Source organism: Bos taurus, chromosome 5 (assembly GCF_002263795.3).
Source record: "Bos taurus isolate L1 Dominette 01449 registration number 42190680 breed Hereford chromosome 5, ARS-UCD2.0, whole genome shotgun sequence".
Taxonomy (NCBI): Eukaryota; Metazoa; Chordata; class Mammalia; order Artiodactyla; family Bovidae; genus Bos; species Bos taurus.
In genome coordinates this window covers 114,158,090-114,172,066 of record NC_037332.1, presented here as the reverse complement: position 1 = coordinate 114,172,066, position 13,977 = coordinate 114,158,090, and the positions used below count along the sequence as shown (strand labels likewise).

At 57.6% G+C, this 13,977-nt stretch overlaps 1 protein-coding gene across 2 annotated transcripts in view; it reads right to left on the bottom strand.

Moving 5' to 3' along the window:
* Positions 1 to 8,849, bottom strand: part of MPPED1 (metallophosphoesterase domain containing 1) — an 82,609-nt gene extending 73,760 nt beyond the window's left edge. Inside the window, exon 1 of one of the 2 annotated variants that reach the window (XM_024992820.2) lies at positions 8,743 to 8,849. The gene's annotated coding sequence lies outside the window, so the exon portion shown is untranslated. Of the gene's footprint in view, positions 1 to 3,931; positions 4,557 to 8,742 lie in introns of those variants that run through there. The other variant, XM_024992821.2, reaches the window with a different exon arrangement.
* Between the last annotated feature and the right edge of the window lie 5,128 nt (positions 8,850 to 13,977).

Sequence of the window (13,977 nt, the reverse complement as noted above, 5' to 3'; positions counted from 1 at the left end):
CGGCTGCCCCACAACCTGCCTGCCCTCCGTGGTGTGTCAGCAAGCCCACACACCACACCAGCCTCCAGAAACAAGGGCCCAGGAGGCACCCTGGCCATGCCATTCCCTCCCACACACTAGATCTCATCAGGAGCATCCTGCTGCCCTGAGGGGAAATCCGGCCCTCAGATCACCCAGGGCCCCACTCAGGCCCTCAGATCAGCCAGGACCCCACACCAGCCCCTCAGACCAGCCCACGATCCCACACCGGCCCCTCAGACCAGCCCAGGAGCCCACTAAGCCCCTCAGACCAGCCCAGGAACCCACGCCAGCCCCTCAGACCAGCTCAGGAGCCCACTCAGCCCCTCAGACCAGCCCAGGACCCCACGCTGGCCCCTCAGACCAGCCCAGGACCCCACGCCAGCCCCTCAGACCAGCCCAGGACCCCACGCTGGCCCCTCAGACCAGCCCAGGAGCCCACTCAGCCCCTAAGACCAGCCCAGGACCCCATACTGGCCCCTCAAACCAGCCTAGGAGCCCACTCAGCCCCTCAGACCAGCCCAGGAGCCTACTCAGCCTCTCAGACCAGCCCAGGACCCCACGCTGGCCCCTCAAACCAGCCCAGGAGCCCACTCAGCCCCTAAGACCAGCCCAGGACCCCATACTGGCCCCTCAAACCAGCCTAGGAGCCCACTCAGCCCCTCAGACCAGCCCAGGACCCCACACCGGCCCCTCACACCAGCTCAGGAGCCCACTCAGCCCCTCAGACCAGCCCAGGACCCCACGCCAGCCCCTCACACCAGCCCAGGAGCCCATTCAGGCCCTCAAACCAGCCCACAAGCCCACGCCGGCCCCTCAGACCAGCCTAGGAGCCCACTCAGCCCCTCAGACCAGCCTAGGACCCCACGCTGGCCCCTCAGACCAGCCCAGGAGCCCATTCAGCCCCTCAAACCAGCCCAGGACCCCACGCTGGCCCCTCAGACCAGCCCAGGAGCCCACTCAGGCCTTCAAACCAGCCCAGGTGCCCACTCAGCCCCTCAGACCAGCCCAGGACCCCACACCGGCCCCTCACACCAGCTCAGGAGCCCACTCAGCCCCTCAGACCAGCCCAGGACCCCATGCCAGCCCCTCACACCAGCCCAGGAGCCCACTCAACCCCTCAGACCAGCCCAGGACCCCACGCTGGCCCCTCAGATCAGCCCAGGAGCCCATGCCGGCCCCTCGGACCAGCCCAGGAGCCCACTCAGCCCCTCAGACCAGCCCAGGACCCCATGCCGGCCCCTCAGACCAGCCCAGGAGCCCACACTGGCCCTCAGATAAGCCAGGACCCCACGCCGACCCCAGCCTCACCACTCGGGCCACAGTCTCTGCTCCGGGTTTGCACACGGGGAGTCCCCACCTCGGAGCCTTCGATCCTGCTCTTCCTCTGCCTGGAAGGCTCCAAGCACGCCCCGCCCCCCACCCCAGGTGCCACACCTATCTCCTGGCTTGGGGAGATGTCGCCTGCCCCGGCCCCCAGCCTTCCCAGGCTTTCTCTCACCAAAGCTCCCAGATGAACGTTCTGAGTCTGAGGTCAGAAGCCAAAGCATAAAACAATACATGAGCAAATGAACCAGTGAGAGAAACCGCAGCCCTCGGGCCTCAGGTCCAGACTCCAGAGCACCTCTCACCTCCTCAGATCCCAGGTTTTTCACCTGCAAACACACGGATGCCAGAACCTCCCTCCCAGAGCCACTGGCAGGAGTCCAGGGCACGGCGCCTGCAGAACCACCTGGCAGAGAGCTGGCACACAGCAGGTGCCCCTCAAGCACCTCTTCCCCTCGGGTCAGAAAGTTCCAGCGAAGCCCAGGAGCTCTGCGCGGAGTTTCCCAGCATCAAGCAGAGATTTTCAGATACTCAGGGGGCTCCCAGCCCCCACCCGCCCACCCTGTGACCAGGCGTTCCAGAGGTCAGTCCTTCCCAGGGTGATGCAATTGGACACACCCAGTACCACCTGCCCCGTGACGAGTTTTCTAGGCCGACTTCACCACTCCCGTGCCCTGGGCACCACAGGACTCCAGCCAACTCTGAAACACATGCTGCCCCAACTCAGAGGGAAGATCCTGTTCTGGGACCCAAATGACTCAGATGGGAAACTGACCCTTGAAGGGCTTGGGACCCAGCAGGAGGAGCTGGACAGATCAACGGGGCAACTCAGACCCTAGAGGGGAGGGGGGGAGGGGGCCCCGAGAAGGCCCCTACCTACACGTACCAGCATGTGCCCAAGGCCCCAAAAAAGAGCATCTTAACAGCAGGTGGATTTTCTGCAAAGGAGAGACCTGAGTGATCCCAGCAGCCCAAATCTGCCCAACGGGCCCGAGAGGGAATCTACGAGCCACTGTGCTGCCAGGGTCGCCGATCGGCAGCCCCAAGATAGCTTCCTTTTTCCACTAGGCTTGAGCAGCACGTCCACAGGCTCCTCAGAGCCAGGACGGGCCCGGGACAGTCTCAGCTCACATCTGCTGTCCCGTCAGTCATTATGACCAGCATTCTCTCCGGCTCTCAAAAGTGTCCCCATTTCAACAGCTGAAAATGTCACGAAGGGTAAAGGTCACCATAATCAAAGCCAACCTGAGGCTGTTAAGGTGACCAACGTCTGTCTCTCTCCAGCATTAGCATGTTCGGAGTGGCTCAGAGGTAAAGAACCGGCCCGCCAATGCAGGAGACACGGGTTCGATCCTTGGTCCAGGAGGATCCCCTGGAGGAGGAAATAAATGACAACTCATTCCAGTATCCTTGCCTGGGAAATCCCATGAACAGAGGAGCCTGGAGGGCTACAGTCCACAGGGTCTCAAGGAGTTGGACACGACTTGGCGATTGAAGAACAAGAAAGCCGTAACTGTGAGGCCAGGGCAATGTTATATTGTCCTGAATCCCAAATTCTGAGGACAATCAATGACCACACAGGAGAGACTATCCATTAAACAGGAGACGCCCCTGAGAAACACCTGCCGGGAGAGACTGCACCGCAGCAGCGTTCCCACAAAGCCCAACACCTGGAAAACCTCTGCAGGATCCCAACCCCGTCTTCGCTCCCACGCCTCTCCTCCCTGGACCTTGAGTTGGGGGTAGCCGGCAGCCCGCCAAGGGGGCAGCCCAGCAAGCAGACGATTGGATCCGGCCACTCACCCAGAGCGATGCTGAGAGAAAGTCAGCTCAGCCAAAGGCGCTGATGCTTTAGTTGAGAGCTTAGTAGCAAGGTGGCAAAGTGTCACAGAAAATCCATGCTACCACCTCCTAAGTCGTGGCTCCCACCCCAGGCAAAACGCTGGGGAAATGGAATCTAACAGAAGAGTATTAATACCAAAGTGGGGGTTTGGGGATGATTCTCTTATAGGCCGTGCTTCCACACGAGCTCAAAAAAATCACTTTTAAACTGTTTTTCCCCCCCCTTATTTTGTTCGTGCCAGCAAATACGCAGTTGATTAGCCAGTAGTTGAAAATATCAGAAAAGGTAAAAATAAGAAACACCGCAAGAACCCAAAGGAAAAGAAAAGGGACAGACAGCCTAGCAAGAAAAAAAAATTCAGACCTAATCCCCTGATATCCCGAAAATAAAGCTCTTATATTTGACCTCCTCCTTCTTCATGAACTGTGGATTCCAAGAGGGTTGGGGAACGCTGGCCTGCAGCTGATATTAGCAGCCACGTTGAATAAGTTGATGAGCTAAGTCGATGAAGGAATCCACAAATACTATGAAAATTAGACCATATTCCTTGAAAAAGGACCGACCACAAGTGACTTTAAAGCATTTACCACTTTCAAACCTTTTAGCCGGGCCTGTTTTGAATTATGACTACATGATTTTAAATTACACTTTCTAATTCCTCGCTGCCCCCCACCCCAGCAGCCGCTGCCGCTTCATTTTCCAATTATGTACTTTTATTTCAGAATGATGAAGAGAGCTACTTACTGGATCATGTCCTGTCTGCCACAAATAGCTGCTCACTTATTCCTTGAACCTTAGATAGGAAGACAGTCAGTTCACCCGGCTGGTCTTCAAATTCTGAATATCCTCCATTCCCATAGCACCCAACGAGGCCCGAGAAGCAAAGAAACCCTCAAAGCTCGGGTTGAGAAATAATGTTTGTAAACCACTGCTCCGCTCCATAAATTATTATAATTCTTGGTGCTTTCTATATCCATCTAGCCGATCAGCAATCACATAAATAACGGTGAATGGACTGATTTTTCTTCTGCAAAGTGCTATGTCCTAGTTTTCAAAATAAAGCATTTGGAGATTCGCGAGTCTGTGGGGTTGAGGTGGAAAGCTGCTCAGATTCGTTTCAAACGTGCACGCAGACATACCCACACACAAAAGGAAAAAAGAGGGACACGTGAAAAAACCAGGATTCTGCGTCCCCTTCCCACGTATCCATCCAGTCACACTCCACATTCCTGGGGGTGTGGGGCACACACGGTGGCGGGGAGGGGGAGCAGCAGGGCGGTCCTGGGTGCTCGGCGTTCACATACGATTTGCAAAGAAAGTAAACGTGGATTTACAGTTCTCGTGGAAATCTATTAAACAGATGTCACTGAAGCATAATCAAATCGGCACTATGGTAATTCTACACTTAAGTCGGAGATTGGGGTTTTGCCATTTTTATGATCAGCTTAAGTGCATTTTTTTGTGTGTGTGATCATGCGGGAATCTGCAATTAAGGATGAAACCTCCAAAAGTATGATCAATTAACGAATGTGTCTGAATGACAAACTTAACAAAAGCAAAACTCCGTTCTCTGTGTGCCCCCTACCCCCACCACACACGCCCCTTTGTGCAGGGAGCCCAGGGTGGGGGAGGGACCGGCTGCCTTTTCCATGAGCACCGCAATGCCAAAGCGCTTCGCTGGGAAGGGGGAGAGGCAGGGTGCGGGGAAGAGCTCACGCTTCTCAGGTAGCCAGTGCCATATATTTTGCAGCCTTGCAGGCTGCGGTACTGTCGGAAAATGCAGGAGAATGAAATGAAGGGGAAACGTGAATCAGGCCTCATGTTCTCCCGAAAGTGATGAAATTAGCACAGGTGGTGCCAAAAGTCTTTCCATGTGTCTCAGTGCTGAGCCTCAGATCCTTGGAAGGAGGGGAGGGACATGTGAAGTCGTGCAATCGAAGCAAACTTGCAGGGTTTGGGGTTGGGGTGGTGGAGAGAGGGATCTGGTCAATTCTTGGTTCTGAACTCAACGCATATCGCAATCAGCCAGAGGGGTGACTTCTTGTTTCGGTTGCTGCATCTGCCTCTGATGTACAACCAAAGTCTAACATCAAGCTGGCCAAGTTCACATCCAAGAAGAAACCCGGAACAGTAATTCACAGAATGGTATAGAAAGACCAAAGGACATCTCGAGCCACTACCTGAGTTCAAAACTAAAATACATAATCCCAACTTGCTAAGACTGTCTATCATGAGATTGGCCTGCCCTTAGCAGTCACAGATACTTTAAATGGAAATAAAGCACAATGGAGTCTTATCTCGTTTGGGGGGGGGGGGCAGGGTCAAAATAAAGTATCTGTTTTGGAAGCAGAATGACCACATCAGCAGGGAGAACCACAGCAAATTAATGAAGAAATTATATATACCTTCTCTCCAACACCACCTGCCAAAAAGGGGGTCTCTCTTTTTTTTCTCTCCCTTAGGGTTGCTTTTGTTTTTTTACAATTTTGTCACTTCTTCAGCTCCAGGTCACACAACGTCAGCAGCAGTCTGGAGAGGATGCTTGCTAGCTGGTGGTTTCATTCCACCTGGGGGATGTCGACACCCCAGGAAACACGGTTGCAGGGAAGAACTGCCTTCAGGATGAACTAGCACAGGCTCGGCGGTTCTCACTATGGGACACATTCCCCTCACCCCCGTCTCTTCCCTGCCCAGCAAGTGTTTGGCACACTGATCCTAGAGGGTAAGACGTCTGGCCGGAAGGAAGACCCCAGGACAGCCTGTCTCTCATCCGAGATTCCACTGTGATCAGCAGGCACAGCTCAAGCCTGAGATTCCATTCCCGGGCTCCTACACCTGGGGTGTCCCTCTCCCCAGGACCCCTCACTCCAGAGGTGCAGACAGACAAAGGTAAACACCAACTTCCGAACGGAGAGATCTCAGAGAGAAGAATGAAAAAGGGGTGATGCTAGAAAAGGTCCCTTTTCTGTTTCTGGAGAGGGAGGGGCGATGGAAGAGACATGTCGCATTGTCACACTGAAGGTTTTTGACAGACAATTCAGCGATAACGCAGAAATTCCACCCTAACGGCAGCTCGCCGCCGAAACTTAAAAGGCATTAACTAACCTCCACTAATTGCGTGTTTTTCTGTGCATAATATTTACTTGTTAAAAGTCGTTGCCTGGCCGATTAATTTCCTCTGCCCTGCTATTCGTGATTGGTTCACGGGCCTGAAATTGGAAAAATGAAATCATTTTGATAGATTAAAAGATGACTGCACTTCAGGGAGGGTTTTCTTTTCTCCACTAGTCCGGAACCTGCGCCCAGAATGCTGGTTTTTCTCCTTGAGCGCTACTCTTCGGTGAAATCCTGCTACCATGCTTAATTCTTCAAACAAGTGCAGAGATGTGTCCTGAGAGAGATGTGTCCTTGCAGGTGAGAGCCTGCAAGGGATTGTAGCAAGTTCAAGGGAAAACAAATGAATTTAAATTGCTTTCATCGGATGAAGATTTAATAGTCTCACCGGTGGACCGGGAAATTTTTAAAAAGCAGGCTTTTCTTGCATTTGTGTGTCACTGCAATCCTGACAGTTAGGGTCTTAACAGAAAGACCCTATAGTCTCTTACCTCTACTTAGACCTATTTGTCCATAAACACAGCCTACAGGGTTAGGGTGTATATGAATGATTTTAAGTGTTCATACGGCAACTGTGCCCGAGATATGACATCCCTCGGGTAGGTGACAAAATCTGAGCCCGTCCACATCAGCATCATAGGGGTCTACTTCAATCCAGGTCTTCGGAAATTCCTAGGGCTGAGAAATAAATAGGAAGGCAGCCCCATGTTGTACCACTTCCAAAGACACGATTAAACCACTGTGACTGGATTATCGCCTTTTGACTAGCCATCAGCCAATTAATGGACCTCCACGGAGTGAGCACTCAAATAGATGTAACCATTTCGCAGAAACCCATCTTAAGGAAAAAGGTTTTACAAGTGTTGTGGGGCTGCCACTCGGAAAGCCAATTTGCAAGGAGCCGGGCATCATGAAGCACAGTTTATTATGCACGACTCTCACACCGCGGTCCCCACGGACACTGTGCCGGGCTCCAGAATGCCTCCCGATCCCCACCAGCTGGCTCGACAGCCCCGGTGTGCTACCCACCACCAGAGGCCTGCCTCGGCCCAGCCAAATCCACCAGCCCCTCCCCAAACAGCCTCCCAGTTCATTGGTTCCCATGGGTGGAAGCCTGGCTTCCAACTTGAACGTGGCAGTCAGCCGGTGGCCTCTCCGACATCCCCCAAGCATTTTAGGCAATGTGACAAATTATTCGTGAAGTTGGTGCATTTTTCTGTTGTTGCAAATACCAGCCAGGATATGGACGATGGTAGTGTCAAACCCCCTGCCCCCAGCCTGGCTGAGCCCTGCTAACAAGTCTCCCACCACCATTCAAGTCCTGCGGAGCCAGCTCACCATTCACCAACCACCCCACTTTTGTTCCCGGGTTTAATTTCATAATTGTTTGCCACTTAACAAGCTCTCCTCTGGGCCATTCAATAGGGGCCTTAGAATCCGGGAGGGAAAGGCAACCAAGCCCCCAAGGGATGGGAGCAGCTCAGCCCCCAGCACCCAGGCAAAGACTTCCCAGAGAGGACAGCTAAGTGGCCTTGGGGGCCAATTTCAGAGTGGGGCTTCCTGATCCCAGCCCAGGCGCCCAGCCCCAGTGGGGAGGCAATGGAGGAAAGGGGGTGGGGGGTCTAGGACACGAAGCCTGGACACAACAGACTCCTGGACACATCAGCTCTCAAACCGACCCTCTTCTGTTTCCACCGGGTCAAGGGAGACTGGCGTGAGAATTCACCTTCCTGTAACAAGTACCAGAAGAAACACACAAGAGGCAGAACTGCTGCTTAGCCTGAGCAGCCCCTGAAATATTGCCTGCGAGGGCTGGAACCTGCCTGGGTAGCCACTGAATCCCTTGCGACCGGCACAGAGCAGACAGTAATAAATATGTGCGGAATGAGTGAGCGGATGAGTGGATGGATGGGTGGATGGCTGGGTGGGTGGATGGATGGATGAAGTTTCCAGCAATGCGGAGCCAAAGTGGCCAGTGGATCAGCATCAGTCCCCGCCTCCTGGGCCCCCCAAGCACCAGCAGGGGCTTCGCTGCGCACAGTAGGCTCTCAGCGTCGAGGGGCTGCTATTGTTATCACCATCCTCATCACTTGCACTCCACCAATGCGCTTCTTCCACCAGCAACTCCGCCAGCAGCCAGCAGCGACCGGCGAGCCGGGGAAAAGTTTCGCTGACCCCTCGGCCCCAGTCGAAGTCCAGCGCTCCGGCCGAGCCCCTCCCCGCGGCACCCGCTCGGCCCACGGAGCAGCCAGGCTGCGGGGCCAGGGCGCCGGCACCCGGCGAAGGCAGCCAAAGTAACTTTGCGGGCGCCCCTGCGCCGCGCCGCGGGCGTCACCCCGCGCCCGGAGAGGGTCCCGGCCGCACCCCCTGCCCGGCCCGGCGTCCGCGCCCCGCGCCCCTCGCGCGCCCCCGGCCCGCGCCCCGCCCGCCCCCAGCCCTACCTGGCCCCGGGCTCCTCTTCGGCGGCCGCGGCGGCCGCGAGCAGCAGCGCGCACGGAGGGAGGCAGGGGCCCGGCTCCGGGGAGGGAGGCGCGCAGGGGCGGGGGCTCCTCCGGCGGCGGCCGCCTAGCCGCGCGTCCGAGGCAGCAAGTGGGAGCCAGACTCCTCCTTCGGGGGGCGGGGGGCTCCCCGCCGCCCGCTCCCTCGCCCGCCCGCCCGCCTGCCCGCCGCGCGCCTCCGAGCCTGCCCGGCTCCCCCGCCCGCCGCCGCCCGCCGCCCTCCCCCTCTTCCTCCCCGCCTCCCCCCGCCCCGGCGCCGGGAGGGGCGCGATCGCGCCCTCGGGCCCCGGCCCCGCGCGCCCGCCCGCCGGGGCCCCCGCCGAGCCGGCCAGGCCTCGGCCCGCGGCCCCCGCCCGGGCCCGGCGCCGCATCCCGCCGCCCCAGGGGGAAGAGCGGGCCCGGGCGCGGCGAGGAGGAGGGGGCCCGTGCTGCGGAAAAGGGCCGGCGCGGCCCCGCCTCGCCCCGCGCCCCTCTCCGGCCCGCCCCCGGCCCCCCGGGCCCCGCAGCGCGCGGGGTGGGCGGGGAGCGGGGCGGGGGCGCGCTCACCTCCGGATCCGAGGCCGCCGCGGCGGGTACCGCGTGCTGGGGCGTGCGCGGCTCCTTCCGGGGCGCCGCGGCCCCCCGCCCCCGGCCCGGACCCTCTCCCAGGACCGCGAGGGCACCCCGCCCGGAACCTCTCCTGCCGGGCGTCTGCGAGTCCTCCTCCGCCCCCTTTTCCGAGAGATGTGGACCCCCAGCCCCTAGGCTGCGTAGGCCTGGTCCCCCTCCGGCGTCCCCATGTGTTCCCTCTGGGGGTCTCAGGTCCCCGACCCGGAGTACCATGGGTGGCCAGCGGAAAGCTAACCCAGAGCGGGCAAGTCATCAGGCCGGATCCGAGGACCTGGCCCCTGGTTTGAAGAAGGCTCTGACTCACTGGGGAGACAGGGGAGCGGCACCTGGTGGGCCCACCCTGGGGAGATGGACTGGTCCCTTATGACCTCTCACCCCTGCCATGGGTGGAGACTGGTGGCCACAGGGCACAGGTCAGGCTGGGGCCTCCCAGACCGAGAGGTGAGGAGGCCCATCTAAGGCACCCCAACAGAGGTTTGTGGGTCCCCCTCCCCTGGCACACTCACATGGCATTCTGCCTTCATCAGAGCTTCAGACACAATCCCCAAGGACAGGACACCCTATTGGGGAGAGAGGCAGACAGGGGCAGGGCAGGTGAGGGAGGGGAAGTGGGAGCCACTACCCAGTGGGGCTTCCTGGAGGCGGACACCCCCCAGTGAAGTGGGTGTCATGGAAAGAAGGTATGGGCGAGGCATTCCAGGCAGGGCCTTCGCATATCTGAGATGGCAGCTTCCTCGGAGCTGGAGAAAGAGGAAATGTGGGCGGGAGGGGGAGGAGAAGGAACCAGAGCTGAAGGGCTTGGATGCCTGCCTAAGGGGTAGGCTTTGTCACTGGGAGCCATCGAAGGTCTTTGAGTGGGAGCACCTGACCGGCTTTACCTTAGAGTTTGCTCAGGCAGCCCTGGGCTTCCCAGGCTGTGCTAGAGGTAAAGAACCCGCCTGCCAAAGCAGGAGATATAAGAGACTTGGGTTCAATCCCTGGGTCGGGAAGATCCCCTGGAGGAGGAAATGGCAACCCACTCCAATATTCTTGCCTGGAGAATCCCATGGACAGAGGAGCCTGGCGGGCTACGGTCCATAGGGTCATGAGTTGGATACGGCTCAGACGACTCAACATGCACAGGCAGCCCTGAAGAGGAGGGGAGAGGCTGGGATTGCAGAGGGAGATGATGGAGGCCTGGGCTGGGGCCGGCTGAGGGGGGCCTGGGCTGGTCACCCCTCCCCTGTTTCCTTGTCTGTGAACATCAATGCAGAGTATCTCTGGGGCAGAGTCTGGGCTAGAAACACAAGATGAGCTGGGCAAGCAGGAGGGACAGGTGAAATGTGGTGGGTGGGCACGGAGATGGCAGGTCACCCGCTCTCCTTTGGGGCCAGTCCTGGAAGGCAGGTTCCCCCCAGTGTCCCCCCATGATACTTCTCGGGCCCCCGAAGCCATGCTGACGTTTGCAGATGCCCAGCTTGAGTAGGCCTGGCCCTCTGAGGGTCGGAGCCCCAAGGCAAGCCCTCCAGGCCAGGCGGAGAAGAGTGGCAGCGTCCCCTGGAAATTTAGGAAAGAGACCCCAGGTTAAAGCACAGGCCTGCTGTCAAGGAGAACGTTTGATCATTCCACTGTCAGCTCCACAGCTCAGGCAGCTAGAGCATCCACCAGGGGCCTGTGTTGTCCTGGGAACTGTGTGTCTCCCAGACCTGTGTTGGGTGACCAAGGATGCAGGGGGTATCCATGAAAGGCCAAAGGGAAGACAAACCCAGAGACCACTCCAGACCAAATGTTGGGTGATAAGGAGAGAGGCCCAGCCTGGGGGATGGTGCTGGGCTTCCTGGAAGAGGGCCTGGAACTGGGCCTGGGAGAAAGGGCAGAGTGTGGACAGGGGACAGGGGCCTGATGGGCATTCCTGAGAGCACAAACAGCAGAGGCCAGGACAAGAAGGGTGGGGAGGGCAAGGAGGCGCGGACCCCTGGAGCATTCCATAGGCTGGCCTTGAATGCCGTGCCCAGCGGGTCGTGGGTGCCCCTGAAGGCTTCTGAGCAAGAGGTTCTGTGTCCCAGCACCCGGGACAAGGCCAGTGTTGAGTGAGTGAGTGAAGGAACAAGCAGGTGAAGGATGAGGTCTACTGACCTCAACTCCACTTAGCACACAGCCTCCCAGCTCCTGCAGCTCGGCTGCCCAACTCTGGAGCATGAAGGAGCATCCCAAACTCCACCGGGTGCATCTTCCTCCCCTCAGGATGGAGGCTTCCCGAGCACAGTGTCTCCAGGAGTCCAGCGTACCTGCCTGGGAGACAGGACTTGGGCTCAGTAGCCCAACAGACTCCACCCGTTACCAGCCAAGGACAAAGGCACAATTTGTTCATGACCTCGCAGACCATGGGGGACATGTGGTTGAGAATTGGTGGAGAAGTTTTGGTCTTGGGGCGATAGTAGAGACATTCTGGTGACACTCATCCTCCAAATTCAGCTTCTTCCCTTCCTCTGATCCCACCCGCCCTCCACTCAGCTCCCAGACGGCATCCCTTACCTTCCCGCAATACACGTTTATGGAGCACCGACTGTGTGCCCAACACTTACCATTTCCTTCCAGTCAAAGCATAAGGTCCCCACCCTTTACGGGGCCTGGCATCACCTGCCCCACCCTGTCCCAGGCACTGAGCTCTGACCTTGACCCATACCTACCCTAGTCCCGGCTATGCCTGCTGGGGGTCAGGCTGCCTCGGCCCCCAGCACTGCGTCCCATAGGCCTGGAGCTCAGTAGGTGCCCAGCGAATGGGCTCTGAAAGACGGAGAATGAGGAGTGAGGGATGGGCAGGGTAGACCCACTCCTAAAAGAGCAACCAATCTGGCAAACACAGCAGACATTCTGCTTTGGGAAAATTTAATAACACAGTGGCACTTGTTCATGGAGACTAATAGAAACACCACACAATCCCGCACTGCCAACCAGCCAGGGGATGGCTCGTTCAGCGGGGAAGTCTTTCCCAGGCCCCTACTATGTGCTGGAAGCCGGAGGGGAAAACAGGAGATGGTAGGCTGTCTGCCCCGCTGGAGAAGCAGGTCAGCAGATGCTCATGACACCAGAGAGAAGAGGGCAGCTGAGAACAGGGCAGCAGCGACGCTTCAGCAGGAGGTGATGTGCGAGACATCCCTGGTGGTCCGGTAGTGGAGGCTCAACGTTTCCAATGCGGGAGGCCGGGGTTCCGTTCCTGCTCAAGGAACTAGATCCCACATGCCACAACTAAGACCCAGCCCAGCCCAATAAATAAATATTTAATATATATGTTCTAAAAAAAAAAAGAGGTGACAGGCATGTTTCCAAGGAAGACGGCTTTGCTATGAGGATAAATGGGATAAGGACAACCCAGCAGAAGGACCAGCCGTGCCAAGCCATAGAGTCTCCAAAGAGCGTGGGGGTGATATTCGCTGGCCAAGAAATCCACCTTTCCAGGAAGGTGTCTGGGGCAGTAACTATTTATAGTAGCCCCCTATCCAAAACAAGCCAGGTGCCCAGCCAGAGGGGATCGGTTTTAAGGTGTGTCCAGGGGATATTAAGTAGCGAGATCCTGGTGCTGGCATGTAGCGTGGCAGGAATGTGTCCGTGGTCATCACACATCCCGCGGACAAGGGAAGCAGGCCCCTGACTCTGGGTTTTGAAAAATGAAAGGAGGGGAAGAAAAAGAGCTCGGTAGTATTGTAGAGCCACAGGTCAACCCTGGGGATAACATGAAGGGTGATTCGTAACTCCATTTATGGGACCTTTATCTTGTCTCAAACTCTTCTAAAATCATCAGAGTATCATGAGGAGTGGAGAGAGGGGCGTCCAGGCTGGGGAGTGAGCAGAGTGAGGGGGGCAGTGTAGGGCAGGGGCTGGGGTGAGCTGGAGGTGTGGCAAGTAACAGGCCCTGGAGGACTTGCCTTGTTGGCAGAGGAGATCCTCCATGGTGCCTGGCTCAGAGCCAGCCCGTAGGAAACAGTCATTATTCAGCAGATGTTCAGTGGGCCCCTGTGGCATGCCAGGAGCTGGGTCAGGCCTTGAGAATCACCCTGACAGAGGAAGCCCCAGGATTTAGGGGAAGTGGGAGTTAGCATGGGCTAGAGGGATTGAGAGAGGCTCCCTGGAGGAGGTGACCCAAGCTGGGGCTGGAAGGGTGAAGCCTGACCCTGCATCCCCACATCTTCCCCCCTTCCGCCCCTCCAAGGTCTCCGCCTGCTGCTTCAGGTCTATCTGGACCCTGAAGGCTGGTCAGTTTCAAATGCAGCCATCTGGCGTGGGCCTTCCCTGGGTCTTCCCCTCAGCCCGGAGCCGTGGGTAGGACAGCCACCCTGTCAGGAGCCCCCAGACTCTTCCCACCTCTGGTTAGGGTCAGGTATAGCCTATGAGGACTGCCCCAACTATGGAACCACTGGTTCAAGTCCAGCCTCTGCCACTTACAACCTGTGACTCTGAACCTCAGTCTCTTCCTTTTTTTTCGTAAAGCCGGTACAGTAATTTCTAACTCAAGGGCAGTGCAGCTAGAGGGCCCAGTGCCCCAGTGGCACTCAGCAAGTGGAGGCTGTTAGCACCGTCACAGTTCTTGAT